At 36.8% G+C, this 20,172-nt stretch overlaps 1 protein-coding gene across 8 annotated transcripts in view; it reads right to left on the minus strand.

Annotated features, from left to right (window-relative positions):
* The window catches only part of ZRANB3 (zinc finger RANBP2-type containing 3), a 304,924-nt gene that overhangs the window by 84,987 nt on the left and 199,765 nt on the right, over positions 1-20,172 (minus strand). The gene's annotated exons all lie outside the window — the stretch shown is intronic.

Raw genomic sequence — 20,172 nt, forward strand, 5'->3', positions numbered from 1 at the left:
ATAAACCACAATTTCTTTATCCATTCATCAGTTGATGGACATTTAGGCTCTTTACATAATTTGGCTATTGTTGAGAGTGCTGCTATGAACATTGGGGTACAAGTGCCCCTATGCATCAGTACTCCTGTATCCCTTGGATAAATTCCTAGCAGTGCTATTGCTGGGTCATAGGGTAGGTCTATTTTTAATTTTCTGAGGAACCTCCACACTGCTTTCCAGAGTGGCTGCACCAATTTGTATTCCCACCAACAGTGCAAGAGGGTTCCCGTTTCTCCACATCCTCTCCAGCATCTAGAGTCTCCTGATTTGTTCATTTTGGCCACTCTGACTGGCGTGAGGTGATACTTGAGTGTGGTTTTGATTTGTATTTCCCTGATAAGGAGCGACGCTGAACATCTTTTCATGTGCCTGTTGGCCATCCGGATGTCTTCTTTGGAGAAGTGTCTATTCATGTTTTCTGCCCATTTCTTCACTGGGTTATTTGTTTTTCGGGTGTGGAGTTTGGTGAGCTCTTTATAGATTTTGGATACTAGCCCTTTGTCCGATATGTCATTTGCGAATATCTTTTCCCATTCCGTTGGTTGCCTTTTAGTTTTGTTGGTTGTTTCCTTTGCTGTGCAGAAGCTTTTTATCTTCATAAGGTCCCAGTAATTCACTTTTGCTTTTAATTCCCTTGCCTTTGGGGATGTGTCGAGTAAGAGATTGCTACGGCTGAGTTCAGAGAGGTCTTTTCCTGCTTTCTCCTCTAGGGTTTTGATGGTTTCTTGTCTCACATTCAGGTCCTTTATCCATTTTGAGTTTATTTTTGTGAATGGTGTGAGAAAGTGGTCTAGTTTCAACCTTCTGCATGTTGCTGTCCAGTTCTCCCAGCACCATTTGTTAAAGAGGCTGTCTTTTTTCCACTGGATGTTCTTTCCTGCTTTGTCAAAGATGAGTTGGCCATACGTTCGTGGGTCTAGTTCTGGGGTTTCTATTCTATTCCATTGGTCTATGTGTCTGTTTTTGTGCCAATACCATGCTGTCTTGATGATGACAGCTTTGTAGTAGAGGCTAAAGTCTGGGATTGTGATGCCTCCTGCTTTGGTCTTCTTCTTCAAAATTACTTTGGCTATTCGGGGCCTTTTGTGGTTCCATATGAATTTTAGGATTGCTTGTTCTAGTTTCGAGAAGAATGCTGGTGCAATTTTGATTGGGTTGCATTGAATGTGTAGATAGCTTTGGGTAGTATTGACATTTTGACAATATTTATTTTTCCAACCCATGAGCAGGGAATGTCTTTCCATTTCTTTAAATCTTCTTCAATTACCTTCATAAGCTTTCTATAGTTTTCAGCATACAGATCCTTTACATCTTTGGTTAGATTATTTCCTAGGTATTTTATGCTTCTTGGTGCAATTGTGAATGGGATCCGTTTCTTTATTTGTCTTTCTGTTGCTTCATTGTTAGTGTATAAGAATGCAACTGATTTCTGTACATTGATTTTGTATCCTGCAACTTTGCTGAATTCATGTATCAATTCTAGCAGACTTTTGGTGGAGTCTATCGGATTTTCCATGTATAATATCATGTCATCTGCAAAAAGCGAAAGCTTGACTTCATCTTTGCCAGTTTGATGCCTTTGATTTCCTTTTGTTGTCTGATTGCTGATGCTAGAACTTCCAGCACTATGTTAAACAACAGCGGTGAGAGTGGGCATCCCTGTCATGTTCCTGATCTCAGGGAAAAAGCTCTCAGTTTTTCCCCGTTGAGGATGATGTTAGCTGTGGGCTTTTCATAAATGGCTTTTATGATCTTTAAGTATGTTCCTTCTATCCCAGCAAATTAGTTTCTAAAAGCTCAGCTTGAGAAATAGTAATGAGTAAGATTACATATTACTCTCGGCCACAGAAAATGTTAATTGTCTAACATACTGTTTACGCTGAGTTAATGCAAGACTAGAATGAACTGATAACTTTAACTACCACTGGCATTTTGGGTGGGCTCACAAATGGCAGTGTGCTAAACAGATCTAGCCCCATGTAGGCACTACTTGCCAGTGTTCCAGCTAGTCTACATAACAATCAAACCACCTAGAACACTGCCATAATCTTTAAGAGAAGGTATCTCCCACTCTGCTGTTAAACATAACAGACTCATCACTTGGTGATCTATTCTTCCGTTGAAACCACTGGACAGACAGTAAAGGAAATTAAAAAAAAAAAAAAAGACACAAACCCACTATGAAGAGAGGAGGGGAGAGAAAAAATCATAGGAAAAAAAAAATCTCAACATATATTTGTAAGTCAATGGTGACAGACCAATGGTAGCTAATTTGGCAAAAGCAAAGAAACCACAACTTAAAGTGCTTGCAAAAGTGAACACATCCTCTAGACCTTTGAGAAGGTCAGAAGTTAGAAGAACCAAGCATTGAGGGTGTAAAGAAAAGAGTTGGAATCTACTAGATCTACTGAACCTAGGGATCAAGAGAGCTGGCCTAATAATATCCCCCTATTATGACAACCTAAAAACTACCCACAAAATTCCCAATCATCTTCTAGGGCCCATACTATTGAAGATAGCTGGTAGAGAATAATTAACAACAGGAAAACTCCTGTTAGGTTGTATCATGATTACTGACATTAATATTTAAATGATTATTCATTTTAATGGCATTGTGGTGGTATTTTAGGACAATAGTGTCAATTTGAGAAACTTGAAACTCGTTAACTTTATTTTTTTAATTAAATGTATTTTGATAACAAACATACAAGATTAGTATAGACAACATTAAAAACATGCATTTGCATGTAGAATCGACTAGAAAATTAGAGTGAATGGATGCAACTACTGTATGATAACATGAGAGATATTATTTGGTTGTGATCAATAAGAAATTCACTTCTTGTTTATTATTTTTTAATTTTTATTTTGAGGCAGGGGAAGGGCAGAGGGAGAGGGAGATGGAGAATCTTAAGCAGGCTCCCTTGATCTAATGACCTGTGAAATCATGACCTGATTCAAAATCAAGAGTTGGAGGCTTAATCAACTAAGCAACCCAGAAACCCCTCAAATTCACTTGTTATTTAAAAGAAAAACTAAGTGCTGGCATTGTAAAAGAAGAAAAAAAAAGCCTTACTAGATTTATTTATAATTGCTATAAATTATATTATTGAAGTTGACTTCCTTTAATGTCTTATGTCCCCCAAATTTATATTAAAAATTTATATACTAATGAAATTGGAAGAATAACTTGCCAATACCCAATTATGTCACCATTTTTTCCATTCACAATCATATAATTAGGTACATTTTGACCTCCTGGTAAAAAAAATATATATATATATACACATATATATATTTAATTATTAAAATATTTTTAAATTTTTAAAAGTAATTTAAATTAATAATTTAATTATTAAAATAACAATTAAAATATCAAAATATACCTATATATCTATATCCAATGTTCAGATATATATATATCCAATGTTCAGAACTACCAATGATAGGAAAAACAGGTTGAATCTTTTGTTTTTTGAGAATGAAATGTTTACAATTAAAATGAATTCTGCACACTCTCCATCTATGCAATACAGTGTGCAGGTATACAACATGCTAGGTGGAGGTCTTCTGGCACAAGTGTTCCACAATGGCAGGGACAGCACACAGATGTCTTCACACAGGCCAACCACATGGGCCTCACTTGCCTCATCCAGAGCACCAATATTTGTGCTCTGAAAGGGCAGGTCTGTTTAGAAGTCAGAGAAATCTAATTTCAGAAGGAACTGTATCATAACAGGCAAAGGTTTCCTCACTCCTCCAGGAAAGGATGCACTATGGAGAGAAGCTTTTATAGCCAGTTGCCTCTGGGGTGCTTTATCACTGATTGATTGCAAGCCCTGTGCCTGGTATGAGCTATGGTTTAGAGAAATCCTTTCTCCCAACACCCTTTCTCTTTAGGCTGGAGCCAGACTGCTAGAGGTGGCCCTCTTTAGAGTGTTGGCAGGCCACATGCTGCTGAACACCCTGCCTCAAGTTTGGGGTATAAAGGGGAAATGAGATGGGGAGGGGAGGCTAAAAGATATGTCACCTATAAATGTCTGGTCTCTTCCTGCTAAATTTGATGGTAAATACATATACTTTTAGAATAGCCTGTTCTTTTCTTTAAGCAGCTTTACTGAGATGTAATTCATAATGCCATATAATTCACCCACTTAAAGTACACAACTCAATGATTTCTCATGTCCTCTCAGTTATGACCAATCATCACCACAGTAAATGTTAGAACGTTTTCAACATCTCAAGAAGGAACCCCATAATCTTTAGCTATCAATCCCTTAACCACTGTCCTGTCCCCAAAACCTAAGCAACCATTAATCCATTTTCTATCTCAAAGGATTTCCCTAAACTTTCATAGACAGAGAATTAATAGTGTATAGTCTCTTGTGACTGTACCCCTCACTTTACTAATTTTGTAATGTTTTCAAGGTTCACCCATGCTGTAGCATATATTCATTTTTTAGGGCTAAATAATATTCCATTATATGGATATACCATCCCATTTATCTGTTGACAGACATTTCGGTTGTTTCCAACTTTTGGCTTTTATAAATAATGTTCCTGAAAGCATTCACGTACAAATATTTGTTTGGACATATATTTTTCATTACTCTTGGGTATATACCTAGGTATTGAAAAGCTGAGTCATATGGTACTACATTTAACCATTTGAGAAAGTGCCAGATAGTTTTCCAAAGCAGCTATATCAGATTACATTACTACTAACAGTGTTCAAGGGATCAAATTTTTCCAAAACCTTACCAATACTTGTAATCTGACTTTTTTTTTAATGTTTATTTTTGAGAGAGAGAGAGACAGAGACAGAGAGAGAGAGCACAAGTGAGGGAGCAGCAGAGAGAGAAGGAGACACTGAAGAGAAGGAGAATCTGAAGCAGGCTCCAGGCTCTGAGCTGTCAGCACAGAGCCTGACACAGGGTTTGAACTCATGAACCATGAGATCATGACCTGAGCCAAAGTTGGACCCTCAATCAACTGAAACACCCAGGCAACCCTAACAAAATGGTCATTTGACTTTTTGATACCAGCCATCCTAGTGAGAATGAAATGGTAGCTCACTGAGGTTTTGATTTGCATTTTTCTGACGATTAATGATGCCATTTTTTTTTTCATGTGCTTTTGGCCATTTGCAGGTCTTTTTTGGAGAAACATCTATGCAAACTCTTTGCCATTAAAAACATTTTTTTTTAATGTTTATTTTTGAGAGAGAGAGAGAGAGAAAGCGAGCAGAGAGGGGCAGAGAGAGATAGAGAGAATACCAAGCAGACTCTGCCCTAACAGTACAAAGCCACATGTGGGGCTCGAACGCATGAACTGTGAGATCATAACCTAAGCCAAAATTGGGTGCTCAACCAATGAAGCCTGTATTCAAGAAACAGTATTTTACCAGAGAATAATCTGCTAGGATTTTATCAGAGCCTGACTGCTCTAGAAGAGAAATAGCCACCTCCATTCCCCTGTAGCCATACTTTCTTGCGTAAGTGGGGGAAAGCGACTGAGAAGCACTGGTTTATTTCACAGTCTAGGCATATGAATTCAACAAAAGATTGAGACCTATGGACTATAGAAATCTTCCCCTCCCTCCACAACTTATACAACTACATTACCAGAAGTCACTTACTAAAGTTCTTTTCACTTGGTTAATCATGTCCACCTTTCAATAAAAAAAACTATTATAAGGCATACTGAAAGGTAAAAAAACAGTCTGAAGAGACGGAGCAAGCATCAGAATCAGAGTTATATATGTCAGGAATGCTGTAATTCTTTAAAAAATATGATAAATATGATAAGGCTATTAATGGGAAAGGTAAACAAGCAAGAATAAATGGATAATATATGCAGAGATAAGGAAATGCTAAGAAAGAATAAAAATGAAAAGCAGGGGCACCTGGGTGGCTCAGTCAGTTGAGCTTTTGACTTCAGCTCAGGTCATGATCTCACGGTCCGTGAGTTTGAGCCCCGCGTTGGGCTCTGTGCTGACAGCTCGGAGCCTGGAGCCTGCTTCGGATTCTGTGTCTCCCTCTCTCTCTGCCCCTCTCCTGTTCATGTGCAGTATGAAGAATGCCTTTAATGGTCCCATTAATAGACTGGACATGGCTGAGAAGAGACTCTCTAAGCTTCAGGATATAATAGAAAATCCCCAAACTGAAAAGCTTAAGGAAAAAAGACTTGGAGCACTGGGGTGGTTCAGTTGGTCAAGTGACTAAGTCCTGATTTCAGCTCAGGTCATAATCTCACAGTTCATGAGATTGAGCCCCGTGTCAGGCTCCATGCTGACAGCACAGTGCCTGCTTGATGCTATCTATCTCTCTCTCTCTACTCCTCCCCTGCTCTCTCTCTCTGTCTCTCTCTGTCTCTCTCTCTCTCTCTCTCAAAATAAGTAAATTTTAAAAAGACTGAAAGCAACATAATAGAGCATCCAAAAACTATGGGAAAAACTATAAAAAGTGTAACATACAAATAATGGGAATACCAGAAGAAGAAGAAAGAGAGAATGTAAGAGAAGAAATATTTGAAATAATAATGACAGAACTATTCTATTTAATGTCAAGACACCAAAACACTGAACCAGAAAATTCAAGGAACATCTAGCAGGATAAATACCCCAAACACTGTACCTACGCACATCATATTCAAACTTCAGAAAATCAAAGATAAAATCTTGAGAGAAAGTCAAAATTTTAGGAAAAAACATAGTGCCTATACAGGAGCAAAAGTAAGAATTACATACAACTTCACCTCTTTAACACAACAAGAGAGCGAAGAGAAATATTTCAAATGGTGAAAGAAAAAATTCACCAACCTAGAATTCTGTATTCTATGAAATTATTTTTGAAAAGTCAAGGAGAAATGAAGACTTTACCAAACAAAAATTAATAAAATTTGTTGGTAGAAGACTGGCTTTGCAAGAAATACTAAAAGAAGTTCTTCAGAGAGAAGGAAAATGATAAAGGTCAGAAAATCAGATCTATATAAAGAAGGGAAGAGTGTTAGGGAATGAATAAGTGAAGATAAAATAAAAACTTTTATTTTTCTTATTCTTAATTCTCTAACAACAGTATGATCAAAACAATAATAGCAAAAATGTATTCCATTACATTCTTTTTATCTGTTGAACTATGCTTTACACATTAAGTGACATGATTGACAGCAATCTATCTATCTATGCTTATTCATAAGTGAAATGAAGGACAGTGAGGATACAAGGGACTACAGGGAGGAATCAGGATTATTTTAATATTATAAGGTACTTGCAATGGCCATGGTATGGCAATGACATTTTAGATACAATACCAAAGGCACAATCTAATCAAGAAATAATTGATGAGTGGGACTTCATTAACATAAAAACATTCTGCTCTATGAAGGACAACGTCAAGAGAATGAAACAATAGTCAGATTGGGGGAAATAGCTGCAAAAGATAGATCTATGAAAGACTATTTTCCAAAATATAAAAAGAACTCTTAATAAGAAAAATGAACAACTTGATTAAAAAATGGCAAAAGATGTAAACAGGCATCTCACCAAAGACACACAGATTCCAAGAAAGCATAGGAAATGATGTACAACATTGTAAGTCATTAGGAAATTGCAATGTAAAACAACAAGAAACTCATATATACTTATTAGAATGGCTAAAGTCTCAAATACTAACAATACCAAATGCTGACAAGGATGTGGAACAACAAGAAATCTCAGTCACTGCTCTGGGAATGCAAAATGGTAAAGACACTTTGGAAGAGTATTTGACAGTCTTACCATACGATACAGAAATCATGCTTCTTGATATTTATCCAGAGGATTTGAGAACTAATGTCTAAACAAAAATCTGCACATGAATGCTTACAGCCAAACTGCCACAACTTGGAAGCAACCAAGATATTCTTGAACAGGTGAATGGATAAGCAGTGATACATGCCAGCAGTGGAATACCACTAGGCACTAAACAAGAATGAGCTATCAAGCCATGAAAAGACATAGAGGCACCTTAAATGTATATTAATGAATCAAAGAAGCTTATCTTAAAAAGTTACCTACTATGTGATTCCAACTATTAAATAGTCTCAAAAAGGCAAAACTATGGAAACAGTAAGATGGTTCCCAGAAGTTACAGAGAAAGGAGCGATGAAGAAGCAAAGCACAGAAAAATTTTAAGGCAGTAAAACTATTCCACATGATACTATAATGGTAATGAACCAAAATGTAAACTATGGACATAAGGTAATAGTAATGTGTCAATGTAGGTTCATTGATTATAACAAACATGCCATTACGGTGCAGAATTTCAGAGTCAGGGAGGTTTTACTTTTTAAGTGCAGGGGGTATATGGAAGCTCCCTGTACTTTCCACTCAATTTTGCTGTGACATGTGCTCTTAGAAAATCGCTTATTAATTAGTTAAGCACCTGACTCTTGATTTTGGCTCAGGTCCTGAACTCATGGTTTGTGAGACTGAGCCCCACATCTGACAGCACAGAGCCTTCCTCGGATTCTCTCTCTGCCTCTCCCCTGCTTGCATGTCTCAAAATAAATGAATAAACTTAAAAAAAGTTGTTTATTTATTAAAAAAGAAGTGGTGAGGGAAGGTTGCTTATACCAATCTCTGCCTTCCATATTCCCCAAATTCCCCTAATAAAGCCCACCAAGTCTATAAATCTTTTTTTTTTAAGTTTATTTATTTTTTTGAGGGGGGGGGGTGTGGAGGCAGAGAGAGAGAGAAAATCCCAAGTGGGCTCCACACTGTCAGTGCAGAGCCTAATGCAGGGCTCAAACTGGCAAACCGTGAGATCATGATGTGAGCCAAACCAAAAGTTGAACACTTAACTGACTGAGCCACCTAGGCGCCCGAAGTCTATGGATCTTCTTAGCTAAGAGTACCTGTGCTGATGTCATATTGCTTAGGATCTTGAGCTGGAGGCCTTTTAAGTCCCAGGGCCTAAGAATTTTCAAAGTTCTATGAGGATTTTTAAAAACAGGAGAAATAAAGTAAAACACAAAACAAAACGACCCCCCAACACAAATTACTAGCTCCAAATGTCAATAATATCAATTCCAATGATAATAGTATAATCAAGTATTCTCTATGAAGTAATTCATTACACCCTCACAACTCTCTGTGATAGGTAAAGTACCAGTATCATCCTGTCTTGTGAACAAGGAAACAAAAGCATAGAAAGGTTGATGAATTTGTCCAAGGTCTCAAAGGTGGTTAATAGTAGTACTAGGATTCAAACTTGGCAGTTAGACTCCAAAGTCCTGCTTGACTAAAACCCATATTTGACATAATGTAAAAATTATATTTAATGTGGAACTTGGGATTCTTTTGCTATGTCTGAGTTCATGTGTGTGTGTATGTGTGTGTGTGTCTGTGTGTTGGAGGCAATGGTGTACAAAACGAGATTCTGAGACCTAAGAAGCATTCTTAACTTCAGGTCTTGCCCCTTTCTTTCCTGACTCTCAGTTTCCACAGTGTGAAACAGGAAGGGCCACTATTTCAGACAAATGATTGAATAAAATGTAGGTTGTACCAAATACGGACTATTAAGCAACTACTCATAAGAACCAAGCAACCAACTGAGGGAGATTTTTGCAAATCCTATCTCTGATAAGGAATTAATATCCAAAGAATTCATACAACTTAGTAACAACAAAACAACCTGATTAAAAAAAAATGGGCAAAGGATCTAAATAGACATTTTTCCAAAGAAGACATACAAATGGCCAATAGGCACATGAAATGATGTTCAACATAACTAATTATTAGGGAAATGCAAATCAAAACCACAACGAGATAGCATCTCATACCTGTTGGAATGGCTATTATCATAACGACAAGAAGTAGTAAATGTTAAAGAAGATGTGGGGAAAAGAGAACCCTTGTACTCTGCTGGTGGCAATGTACACTGAGTGTAGCTGCTATGGGATACACTATGGAGATTCCTCAAAAGATTAAGAAAAGAACCACCATACGATCCAGCTATTCTATTTCTGGGTATTTATGCCTATCAAAAATGCTGATTTGAAAATATACATACATTTCTGTGTTCACTGCAGCATTATTTACAACAGTCAAGAAATGGATATGTCCATTGACGGAAGAATGGATAAAAATGTGGTATGCACGCGCGCGCGCGCACACACACACACACACACACACACACACAGTGGAATACTACTCAGCCACAAAAAAATAATGAAATCTTGCCATTTGCAACAACATGGATTGATCTCCAAGGTATTATGCTAAGTGAAATAAGTCATTCAAGGAAGGGCCATGGCGGGGTGGGGAAAACAGTTGAAGGGGATCAACTATAAGGTGATGGATGGTAACTAGACTTTTAGTGGTGATCCCTGCATAAAGATGTCTAATTATAATGTACACTTGAAACTATATAATGTTATATACCAATTTTATCTCAATTTAAAAAAATTTGTAAATAATTCCATATGTCTCCAAAACCAGGAAAATAATACATTTTCATTAATTAACCACTGGATACACATCTATAATGCCTTTTCTACATTTTCTACTGCTTATACTTTGTCTCTTCACATGACCCCTTTGTATTATTTTCTACAAAGAAATAGGATGATTCAGATTTGAACCAAGCATGGATGAGCAAACTTTGTTTTTTATAATTGTTACTTTTTCAAAGTTTCTTTCAGGCTTGCAACTTATCAGCACGTTGGGCAAAATTATTTCCGAATTATCCAATTTGAAAAATATTTTATCAAGTTTCTACCACATATGAGCTCTAAGAATTCAAACAACTATTCACAGATTAATCCTTTGGCTGCATACATTTCAACCTTGCTTCTCCTCCACTATTCATATCCTTCCAGCACCAGGTACCAAGGACAAGTTCACAAAGCAATGCATCTGCCATTCCTGCCCTAGGAGTGTTCCTGGAAGTCATTCCCACAGTGAGTTGACTATAACTTCACTATATATGGAAATTACTGAGTACTATATAAATACAGATCACTAAACTCATGCTCAAATATAATGTGGTAACCTTATAAGTCAGACTCTCCCCCTCCTCCATGTTTTACTGGTTTTTGTTGTTGTTATTCTTTTTGATCATTTATTCATTTATTTTTATTTTTTTTTAATTTTTTAATTTTTTTTAACGTTTATTTATTTTTGAGACAGAGAGAGACAGAGCATGAACGGGGGAGGGGCAGAGAGAGAGGGAGACACAGAATCAGAAGCAGGCTCCAGGCTCTGAGCCATCAGCCCAGAGCCCGACACGTGGCTCGAACTCACGGACGGTGAGATCGTGACCTGAGCCGAAGTCGGACGCTTAACCGACTGAGCCACCCAGGTGCCCCTATTCATTTATTTTTTAACTTTTGTAAGCTGTCTCTGTGCTAAGGATAAGCCTGAGGTATAAACCTGAGGTCTTCTCAGTTCTCTTCTGAGCCTGTGTCTTTTCCTGGGCATGCACAGTCACTTTAAAATTTATGCACTTGTGTCTGGATGTCTTAATCCTAAATGTCTGGTTCCCAAATGGAGAAAAAAAAAATGAAATATTAGGGTTATGGCATCAGCCCCTTAAATCCTCTAGAAGTTGCTTCAGTCAAAAGGCGGGGGAGGAGAATGCAACGGGGAATAGGTGCAACAACAATGGATGCCCCCACTTCATCTGTACCTCTATGATGAAAAGTACCAATCAGTTATCAGAGATTTTTTTTTAAAGTTTATTTTGAGAGAGCAAGAATGGGGGAAGTGCCAAGAGAGAGGAAGAGAGAGAATCCCAAGCAGGCTCTATACTGTCCGCACAGAACCAGATGCAGGGCCTAAATCTGTGAACTGTGAGATCATGACCTGAGACGAAATCAAGAGTTGGATGCATAACCGACTGAGACATCCAGGTGCCCCCAGAGAAGAGGTCTTTGATATGTGGAGAAAAGGGTTCTTTTTGCTTATCCACAAGTCATGTACAACTTGCTCCAGGAGCATGAATGAAGCTGTCTGCCATGGCGCTGGAGGCAGAAGATGGTAGCTGTTACTTTGGTAACAGTTGCAACTGACTGAAATTAACCAAAATTTACTGTCCAGTAAATTTTCACCAAAATTTTTACCACAATTTACTGTCCAACTTCCTGTGGAAGTTGCAAGTCTTCAATATAATTCAGTTACAAAATTATGACATTGGACAGATTCTGTGAGTGCCAATTAATGTCTCGGTGGGAAGACAGATTCCTGATGATTCCTACTCTGCCATTTTCCCAGAATCCTCTAAAATCCATTTTTAGTTAAGTTTTACACACAGTGAGAGATATGAATTGAGCTGCTGTTTTTGCTTTTCCTCTCTCTCTCTCTCTCCCTCTCCCTCTGTCTGTTTTTGCATAAGGATATCTAATTGTTCCAGGAACATTTGGTGAAAAGACACCTTTGTACATAGAAGTGCTTTGCATCTTTCTAAAAAATCAGTTGACTACACAGATCCCTGACTGGTGAACATATGGGACATTTGGGGGAGAGTGGAGTGATTAGAGAGGGCATGGAAACTCCCTTTCCCCATACCTTGCCCTACATATTTCTTTGATGTGGCTATTCCTGAGCACTGAGGACAAAACTGGAATTTCTGGCAAGGCTAAGAAGCACCAGGAAAGAAAATTAATGACAAAGGGTTAAGGGCCTAGAGAGGAGTCTGATCCTTGAGACTCCATGCATCCTGACCAGACCCTGACATCTGCCCTGAAGTAGATGTTAAGGTTAACCTCACAATATAAATCCTAACATGGATGACCAATCCTAGAAAAAATTTTAAAAGGCCTAGAAGGAAACAATTAGAGGAAAGAAACAAATTTAACAAAATCTGGCAGTAGAACTTAAGGACTACCAGAAAGTAAGATTTAATGTGCAACCTTCAGTTCACCATCTCTTTTTTCACAAGTTCCAAAAAGATGCTACATAAAGAAAACATTGTATATCTCCCAAGAAGAAGCTTATGAGGTATTGAAGAGAAAATCTCTCCTTCTTAGAGCTTACTCTTAAAACAACTTAATTCCAATAAATCGAACCATAAATGCAAACTGGGACCCAGGTAACCACACAAAGGACAATTTGAGACAACGTGGATGACTCTCATGAGGCAGTTGGTAGTTTTCAATATCTAGAAAAAATATTCTGTCTTTGCAAACAGGGCTCAACAGATATAGTTTAGAAGAGTTCAAATTATCAGTCAACTAAGGGAAAGGTTAAGGCTGTAAAAAGGAGTGACAGTGGGGAAAAAAAGGAGAAAATGAAAAACAGCAGGAAAAAGGAGATGAAGTAGAGGCACCAAAACTGTAATCACAGTCCTGGTTGGAGGTAGGATGCATCGTATAGTAAAAAGATCCTGGGATAGAAGTCAGATGACCAACGTTTGAATTCTGAGTTCTGCACCTTTTAGTTACATAATGTTGGACCCATTCCTTAATATTTTAATACTTACTATTCCCATCTGTAAAATGGAAAAATTACACCTTTTACAAAGGATTATGTAAAGAATGAATTATGAACATATGTGAATCAAACATACAAAGAAATTATTCAAATCAATTTGCCATATATGTGAGGCTCTACTTCTAGATTTTCTGTCCTATTCCACTGACCTACATGCCTCCACTTTGTTGATGACTATACACAAAACTAGTGTGAATTTCCCAACTTCTTTCTTTTTCAAAGATGTGTTAGCTATCCTTTGCCTTTGCATATGGATTTTACACTTAAAATGCAAATTTCTATGAAATCCTTCTGGAAATTGTATTGTTTGCATTGAATCAATACAACAATTTGAGAAGAATGGTCATTTCAAAAATGTGGCTCTTCTAGTCCATGAACATGGTATTCTACTTCACTTATTTGGATCTTTCTTTTATTCCTTCTTTAACATTTTGTAGTTTTTATATGTTTAACTTTATTTAAAAAATAGCCAAACTGTTTTTATAAAGATGGTTATAGCATTTTGCTTTTCCACTACAATATATGAGCACTTAACAACAAACAACTTTGACAAATGATAGAAATGGGAGAAATTTAGAAAACTCCATTCTTATATTAAATAATGATACACAATAAGCATAATCTAATGTGTAGTTCTGGCTGTGTCAACTAACAAGAATATACAGGTTACAAAGGGGAACCAATCTAATGTAAACACACCAGAAAAAGAAAGTACAGTGGGGAAGATCTATTATAGGAATACAGACTGAAAAAACGGGAAATATTCAGACTATAAAGAGATAATGACTATGAGAGATTACAGAAATGGTAAAGAATAACAGACCAGGTAAACAGAACATAAACTTGTTCCACAAATCCTGCAATATTATGTTGCTCTGAGACTCAAGTAAGGTATCATCACAAAAAGAGCAGAATGTATATTACAAAGTAAGTAATCAAGCTGCAGATAAAAGGAATCATCAAACTGTGATTTTTTTCCCCACCCTAACCATAGTCAGTTGATGGGATGAAAGATATGGAAAATCCTTCAGGAAGATATGGAGAATTTATTTCTTCAATCCAGTCAGACAGTTGGGTATGGGGATGTTTCCCATTCAATGAACTGACTTTTGATATAAAAAAACTTTGGGAACCCAGTGTTCTGAGACAGTATCCTGCTCAGAAGACCATACATGCTCATCAGTGTAACTGGATACCTGAGTGCTCTAAACTTCAAACTGTAGGAAAAAGTAAGAAGTTGCTGTTTCATTTAAGGGAATATAAGAATTCAGATGCAGTGAGCCATGTGCATGGGACAGATGGCTTCTCAGGAGTATACTCATCTCCTGTTAGTAGAGTTCTTTGAGCTCTGTAAAATAGCAGATTCTGAAGCACTAGGAACCAGTTCTGTGAAAAGAAGCTCAAATGTGCATAAGAAAATCACAGAGATGGAAATAATGTCTCATGTTTCTATAGCAGAGCAAATATTAAGATGTATTTGAATTATCAAATAGTGGTCAGTACCAAAAGAAGCCGAATTAACTGAAGCAAACTATTCACCTAAACAAGGTACACCTATAACTCAGTTATAGAGATAAGCCAACATATGAATCCAAGAACTATTTTTCTTGCTATTTAGATACATTTGGGAGCAAATTAAAAATCTATCCAGATCTATGAAAATGTATTACTTCATGAAATATCTCAAAGTTGTAATATGACTTCACAGCTCTTATGTAACCCTGATATAGAATTGTGAATATCCTAAGTGTAAGCTTCTTTTTTTTAATTTTAATTTTATTTTTGAGAGAGAGAGAGAGAGAGAGAGAGAGAGACAGAGAGACAGAGTGTGAGCAGGGGAAGGGCAGAGAGAGGGGGAGATACAGAATCCAAAGCAGGCTCCAGGCTCCAAATTGTCAGCACAGAGCCTGATGCAGGGCTTGAACTCACAAACCGTGAGATCATGACCTGAGCTGAAGTCAGACGCTTAACCGACTGAGCCACCCAGGAGCACCATCCTAAGTGTAAGCTGCTTGATGGCAAGGACTATGTGTTTGTATTCCTGGCACCTAGTATAATGCCTGACATACAACAAGTAGTTTATAAATTAATGAAGAAGTGAATAATGAATATCCCAAAGTTTTTTTTTTCCATACCTTTTTAAAAAAATTCTAAGTTGATTTATCTGTTTTTGAGGGCAAGAAGGGGCAGAGAGGGAGAGAGAGAGAAAATCCCAAGCAGGGTCCACACTGTCAGCACTGAGCCCAATGTGGGGACTCAAACTCACAAAACCTAAGGTCATTACCTGAGCTGAAATCAACAGTTGGTTGCTTCACCGACTTAGCCACACAGGCGTCCCCAGTCCCCAAGTCTTGAGAATAAATATACATGAGCAAGCAAAAACTAAAGCAATAACTGGAGCTTGTGAAGGGACACATAATTAAGCTTGGCAAATTAATTATATTTATCAATTCTTTCTACGGAAAACCTTCTAACATGAGAAGAAAGGAATTTAAGCTATTAAACAACACGACCAAAGAGAATGAGAGAAAAGAAAGTAACGGGTAAGGAATTTCAAACAATTTTTGGAAAAGAGAAAGTATGTAGAGGGTACGTTCTTGTTAAAACATGGTGAGTGAACATCTACATTTATCCTCAATCAAAATGAGTACAAAACAATATGAATATGCTAACTCATCAGGGCAAAGATGATGCCAACAAAACAAAACAAAAAACAAAAAACGAAAAACCCAAACCACAACAGTCAACAATGTGAACATATTCTAGAAGTAGAAAAATAGATGAAGATGCTAACAAGACTGAGAAAACAAAATACTAACAACTTAAAAAAGGCTGTCCACAATTAAAAGCATCAGATACCTTAGGAGTGGAAGCATGAGATGGTAGCTAAAACCAGAACAATGGTTGAAAGTCTGTATAAGGAATGCTTAAATGTCCAGATTCTCTTAGTCATTCTCATCCCAACCCACAAGACCATAGTTTTATTGTATAAAGAAACTGAATCAGGGTTCAAACCTAAAAAAAAAAAAACAACGATAATAGAAGGTGGGGAGAGGTGCCATATGAAAACAAGACAGGCTGAGATAAAGTCTACATACTGAGGATTAAGAATATTATTCTGCTTCCCTTGTTTGTGACACAAAGATGGTAGCTAAGTTTAAACCTCCACAAACAGCAGAAGAGTGGAGGATACCTTTTTCCCTTAAAAAGTTTAAAAGGTCATGGGGTGCCTGGGTGGCTCAGTTGGTTAAGCATCTGACTTCAGCTCAGGTCATGATCTCACGGTCTATGGGTTTGAGCCCCACATCGGCCTCTGTGCTGACAGCTCAGAGCCTGGAGCCTGCTTCAGATTCTGTGTCTTCTTCTCTCTCTGCCCCTCCCACACTCACGCCCTGTTTCGCTCTGTCTTTCAAAAATAAATAAACGTTAAAAAAAATTTTTTTTTAAAGTTTAAAAGGTCACAGAAAGACACATATCAACATATTAATGTCCATATATTAACATTTGGGGATTTCCCAGTGAAAAGCTCATACTTTTCTAGTCAAAAAGCTCTTCTAATCAACTAGTCAACTTTTTACATTTTCTTTTTTTTTTAATTTATTTTGAGAGAGGGAGCATGTGTGTGCACATGTGTATGAGTGGGGGAGGGGCAGAAAGACGGAAAGAGAAAATCCCAAGCAGCCTCTGTGCTGTCAGTGCAGATCCCAACGTGGGGCTCAAACTCACAAACCCTGAGATCATGACCTGACTTGAAATCAAGAGTCGACTGAATCTTAACTGACTGAGCCCCCAGGGTGCCCTAACTTTTTACATTTTCAATCTTAAATATGAATGGACTTTCAAATATCGACAGACACTGAAGAAAGCATCCAATATGAACAACAGAGAGGAAAACAAAATGAAAAAGAAATTCAGAGTAAACATACAATGCAGCAAACAGAAGAAAAGTTAATAACAAAAAATAAAATAAAACCAAAAAAATCTCAGCAGCAACAAGCACCCTAAAACAGTAAATTCCTTTCACATGAACATTTAGAGGCCATGGTAGGGTTGATATTTTCCTTGTTTCAGTGTTGTTGTGTTTCAGGAAATAGAGGCCCAAGGAGATAGAGAAAGGTGGGGGGGACAGCGGGTTGGTGGAATAGTCAGAACACACAGAGTATTTATCAATTAAATTTGTCATCTTCTATGGTGTGGTTTGTGGCCCCCCCAAACAATGACAATAGTAACATCAAGGATCTCTGATCAAAGATCCCCATAATCAAATATGATTATAATGAAACATTTTGAAATATTGTAGGAATTACCAAAATGTGACACAGAGACATGAAGTGAGCAAATGCTGGTAAAAAATGGCACTGATACATTTACATGACATAGGTTGCCCAAAATCTTCAATTTGTAAAAAATATACTGTGAAGCACAAAAAAGCAAAGCACAATAAAATGAGGCATGCTTGTATAGCTAGAACAATAGTGGCTATGAGTTGGTAAATACTGAAGCTGATAAAGAGTACATGGGGATTCATTATACTATTGTCTACTTTTGTATATATTGAACTTTTTCCATAATAAAATATTAAAAAGAAGACCAGAAAATAAGGAAAAAACAAAAGCTGGGGAATCAGAACTTGAGAATGCAATAGAGCAGAATGGATGACAGGTGTGCACCATGTCCAAAGAAAAAGCAGTTGAAATTAAAGTAAAACAGAGGTCTGTGGAAAGGGGACCTCCAGGAATATGAAAAAAATACATACATATATATTTTATGTGCTTGTATGACATTTTGGAAGTTGACAGATCTGTTGGAATCTTTGAATACAAATTATGATGGTTTTATTGAAAAACAAAAGATTGAAAAAAGGAAATAATTATAATATAAAAAGTTGACCAAGAAAGAAGCAGTCTACTACTTAATCTTTTAGAGAACAATATTTAATTTATTTAGCCCATGGTGAATCCTAGAGACACAGATAGTGAATTACCAGATAATTCAAACACTGGAAAGAGAGTGGAAGAAAAATGGTGACAAGAGGTGTTTAAATTACTGCTCTTTTACTTTTTAGTTTTGTGATTTGGACAAGGGACTTCTTCCAAATCTGTTTACTCATCTATAAAATGGAATCATTTTAGTATCATCATTCTTAAGAGAACTGTTGAAAGAATTAAAGCTAATATATCTAAAATATATGCCTTATATATAAAATGTAATATGCAGCTAATAAAAATGACATATTTTAGTTACTGATTGGAGAGATATTCTAACAATAATGTTCAATAAAAAATCATAGTACAGAAGACTATATATAATATGGCCCTAATTAAATAAAATTGCCTACCTATTCATCTCCATTTCTCACTCTTTCTCCTTCTGTCTCTACCTCTGACCTCTTATTGACCTAAGTAAAGAAGTTATCTAAAGAGAAAGTTATCAAAACACACTTAGTAGTGGTTATTTCTACATAGTGAGAATTTAGTTAATTTTTACTTATTTAAAATTTTTTTCTTGTTTGATTTGTTACAATGATCATTTTTCCAAAGCAATACAAGATCTTTAAATTAGTAAAAACAAAGGAAAATAAAACAACTTAAAAAGACAAGATTAAAGCATGGGGTAAAGTGATGCTGATTGAAATTAGCAGATGACAGCATTACATGTAGGCTATAGAGAAAAATGAAAACAATTTACTTGTTAGTATACTTGGATTATAGCATTTTTCTTTCTGGTTTTATTATATAGTATTATACTTTTTTTCATATATATGTATGTATATTTTATAAGTTCTTACTCATATTAAGCCAAAATCTATCTCCCTATTAAGTTTCATTTCTTGATAATAGTTTTGCCCCCTGAGGCCACAAAGACAAAAGTCTAATTCCTTTCAAACATGACAGATCTTTAAATATTTAAAGACTTGTTCCCCCTAAGCCTTCTCTTTTTCAAATTCCTATAGGCTTCATAAGATCAAGCACTATGTCTTATTCATCTTTGTATTGCCGGCAGGTCTGAAATAATGTCTTAAATATAGTAGGCAATCAATAACACAGGCATTTGTAGAGATGAATATGAAATACTCTCACTATTCTGGTCACCCTTTCCCAGCTATGTTTTCATTTGTTAACATACTTCCTATAATATAACTTTTAGTCCCCTCTCAGTTCCTCATGCTCCTTATCTCCAATGACCTTTCTAAAACTCTACTCCAACCATTCCAGTTCTACCTGGTAAATTCAGACATTCCACTCTGTAATGCCCCACTTTCTGGTCCAGTTGTTCACTTATACCCACTGTATCTTCACTATCACATCAGAACCTTTCCGTCAATTGACCACACTACTTTCACTATATCCACAACATCCTTCCTGTCTTCATGCCTTTCCTCACCTTGCATGGATTTCCCAGTCCATACATCAACTTTGCTCTTATTAACATCACATAATTTCCTTGTCCCACAGTCCACCTGTCACAAGCTGGTAAAAAAAAAAAAAAAAAAAAAAATCTTGGATAGATCCAACCAAAAGACTTCTAAGACTGTACCCACACTACTAGGTGTTGCTGGGGAAATTGTACCTTTGCCAGAATACCAGTTCCACAACAAATCTAAAATTGCTGTTCTCAAATGGATACTCAGTGTGCTGCAGTCAATTATGCCACACTAATCT

This window comes from Felis catus, chromosome C1 (assembly GCF_018350175.1).
Source record: "Felis catus isolate Fca126 chromosome C1, F.catus_Fca126_mat1.0, whole genome shotgun sequence".
Lineage (NCBI taxonomy): Eukaryota > Metazoa > Chordata > Mammalia > Carnivora > Felidae > Felis > Felis catus.